This window comes from Schistocerca nitens, chromosome 9 (genome assembly GCF_023898315.1).
Source record: "Schistocerca nitens isolate TAMUIC-IGC-003100 chromosome 9, iqSchNite1.1, whole genome shotgun sequence".
Lineage (NCBI taxonomy): Eukaryota > Metazoa > Arthropoda > Insecta > Orthoptera > Acrididae > Schistocerca > Schistocerca nitens.
This window is the reverse complement of record NC_064622.1, coordinates 422,186,316-422,189,871: the sequence shown is the minus strand read 5'-3', so window position 1 is coordinate 422,189,871 and position 3,556 is coordinate 422,186,316. Positions and strand designations below refer to the sequence as shown.

The window sequence follows — 3,556 nt, the reverse complement described above, 5'->3', positions numbered from 1 at the left end:
GATAGCATGGGACAACGTTGCAGAGCTTGCACTAACATCTATGGTGACCACACACCCCATTAAGAACTACGAGGCTCACTCCAAAAGAAATGCACAATATTTATTTTTAATCCACCTTTTATTCTACATGTCTGAAAGTTTTACAGTGTGTAGACACATCGTTTAGGAACATTTTCTTCATTTCTCCACATTATTTCCATCCGCCTCAACGGCCTTACGCCATCTTGGAACCAGCGCCTGTATACCCGCACGCTAAAATTCTGGACCAACCTGTTGGAGCCACTGTTTGGCAGCGTGCACAAGGGAGTCATCATCTTCAAACCTTGTTCCACAAAGAGAGTCTTTCAGTTTCCCAAAGAGATGATAGTCACAAGGAGCCAGGTCAGGACTGTAAGGCGGGTATTTCAGTGTTGTCCATCCGTCTTTTGTGATCGCTTCGATGGTTTTTTGACTAACATGTGGCAGTGCATTGACGTGCAACAGCAAAACATCCTGCTTTTGCTGATGTGGTCGAACACTACTCAGTCGAGCTTGAAGTTTGTTCAGTGTCGTCACATATGTATCAGAATTCATGGTGGTTCCACTTGGCATGATGTCCATAAGCAAGAGTCCTTCGGAATCGAAAAACACCGCAGCCATAACTTTTCCAGCAGAATGTGTGGTTCTTAATTTTTTTTTTCTTGGGTGAATTTGCGTAATGCCACTCCATTGATTGCCTCTTTGTCTCTGGTGAAAAATGATGGAGCCATCTACATCTACATCTACATCTACATGACTACTCTGCAATTCACATTTAAGTGCTTGGCAGAGGGTTCGTCGAACCACAATCATACTATCTCTCTACCATTCCACTCCCGAACAGCGCGCGGGAAAAACGAACACCTAAACCTTTCTGTTCGAGCTCTGATTTCTCTTATTTTATTTTGATGATCTTTCCTACCTATGTAGGTTGGGCTCAACAAAATATTTTCGCATTCGGAAGAGAAAGTTGGTGACTAAAATTTCGTAAGTAGATCTCGCCGCGACGAAAAACGTCTTTGCTTTAATGACTTCCATCCCAATTCGCGTATCATATCTGCCACACTCTCTCCCCTACTACGTGATAATACAAAACGAGCTGCCCTTTTTTGCACCCTTTCGATGTCCTCCGTCAATCCCACCTGGTAAGGATCCCACACCGCGCAGCAATATTCTATCAGAGGACGAACGAGTGTAGTGTAATCTGTCTCTTTAGTAGACTTGTTGCATCTTCTAAGTGTCCTGCCAATGAAACGCAACCTTTGGCTCGCCTTCCCCACAATATTATCTATGTGGTCTTTCCAACTTAAGTTGTTCGTAATTTTAACACCCAGGTACTTACTTGAATTGACAGCCTTGAGAATTGTACTATTTATCGAGTAATCGAATTCCAACGGATTTCTTTTGGAATTCATGTGGATCACCTCACACTTTTCGTTATTTAGCGTCAACTGCCACCTGCCACACCATACAGCAATCTTTTCTAAATCGCTTTGCAACTGATACTGGTATTCGGATGACCTTACTAGACGGTAAATTACAGCATCATCTGCGAACAACCTAAGAGAACTGCTCAGATTGTCACCCAGGTCATTTATATAAATCAAGAACAGCAGAGGTCCCAGGACGCTTTCCTGGGGAGCACCTGATATCACTTCAGTTTTTCTAGATGATTTGCCGTCTATTACTACGAACTGCGACCTTCCTGACAGGAAATCACGAATCCAGTCGCACAACTGAGACGATACCCCATAGGCCCGCAGCTTGATTAGAAGTCGGTTGTGAGGAACGGTGTCAAAAGCTTTTTGGAAATCTAGAAATACGGAACCAACTTGAGATCCCCTGTCGATAGCGGCCATTACTTCGTGCGAATAAAGATGGTTAGGTTAGTGTTGTTTAACGTCCCGTCGACAACGAGGTCATTAGAGACGGAGCGCAAGCTCGGGTTAGGGAAGGATGGGGAAGGAAATCGGCCGTGCCCTTTCAAAGGAACCATCCCGGCATTTGCCTGAAACGATTTAGGGAAATCACGGAAAACCTAAATCAGGATGGCTGGAGACGGGATTGAACCGTCGTCCTCCCGAATGCGAGTCCAGTGTGCTAACCACTGCACCACCTCGCTCGGTGCGAATAAAGAGCTAGCTGCGTTGCACAAGAACGATGTTTTCTGAAACCATGCGGATTACGTATCAATAGATCGTTCCCTTCGAGGTGATTCATAATGTTTGAATACAGTATATGCTCCAAAACCCTACTGCAAACCGTCAATGATATAGGTCTGTAGTTCGATGGATTACTCCTACTACCCTTCTTAAACACTGGTGCGACCTGCTCAATTTTCCAATCTGTAGGTACAGATCTATCGGTGAGCGAGCGGTTGTATATCAGTGCTAAGTAGGGAGCTATTGTATCAGCGTAATCTGAAAGGAACCTAATCGGTAATCGAATTCCATGTTTCATGACCTGTCACAATTCTTCCAAGAAATTCATCTCCACCATTCTCGTACTGTTCCAAAAGTTCGCTGCATACCGTCTTTCTTGTTTCTTCGTGAGCTACTGTCAACATCCTTGGAACCCACCTGGCACAAATATTTTTTAACGCCAACACTTTCAGTTTTCTGCAAACAATTCCTTCCCCTACCCCAACGCAGAGTGACAATTCGTTCACTGTGATGCGTCTGTCAGCAGTTACCAATTCGTTAACTCTCTGCACATTGTCTGGAGTGTGTGCAGTACGAGGCTTGACAATGCGAGTACAATCCTTCTTATTGCCGTGCCCTCTTTCATCACGTAACCTGCTTGCCCACCGACTAACTGTACTGCGATCGACAGCAACATCTCCATACACCTTTTTCAACCTCTTGTGGATGTTTCCCACTGTCTCGTTTTCACAGCACAGGGATTCTATGACAGCACGTTGCTTCTGACGAACGTCAAGTGTAGCAGCCATCTTGAAGACATGCTGTGACGGCGCCACTAACGGGAACAGGTTGAACTAAGTTTGAAAACAAGCAGGAAGGATGTATCTACACACTGTAAAACTGTCACACATGCAGAATGAAAACTGTATTTTTACAAAAATAGTGTGCATTTCTTTTGGAGTGATCCTCGTATGTCCTGCCATCATGAATCTCGGTGTCTTCAGTGTAATTATTGTTTCTGAATAAGTGTCATTTCTGTTCGTCTCATCGCACATTTGTTAATTATCTTCCGTACTCTACTGTATCAGTTCTTTCTAACTATGGTCAAAGATTCATCGAGTTACTTTTGTCCTAAAATTTTGCGCCCCAGTGTACGAGGTGTGGCTAGAAAAAAACCGGACTAGTACTGGTGAAACAATAAAACGAAGGCTGAAAGTCGCGTGGCCTGTCACGTGACTCTCGCTCCGCCTACTGCTCGAGTTTCATCTGCCTCCTGCACTCAGTCTGCCCGTGGCGTCTGTTTTAAGTAGTTGACGTTTTGTCTGTGCGTCGGAAAATGTTGAGTGTACAGAAAGAACAGCGTGTTAACATCAAATTTTGTTTCAAACTAGGAAAAT

At 44.2% G+C, this 3,556-nt stretch overlaps 1 non-coding gene across 1 annotated transcript; it reads right to left on the bottom strand.

Annotated features, from left to right (window-relative positions):
• Positions 1–2,067: 2,067 nt before the first annotated feature.
• Positions 2,068–2,140, bottom strand: Trnaa-cgc (transfer RNA alanine (anticodon CGC)). The gene has a single exon. It is a non-coding gene; the product is annotated as a tRNA-Ala (tRNA).
• Between the last annotated feature and the right edge of the window lie 1,416 nt (positions 2,141–3,556).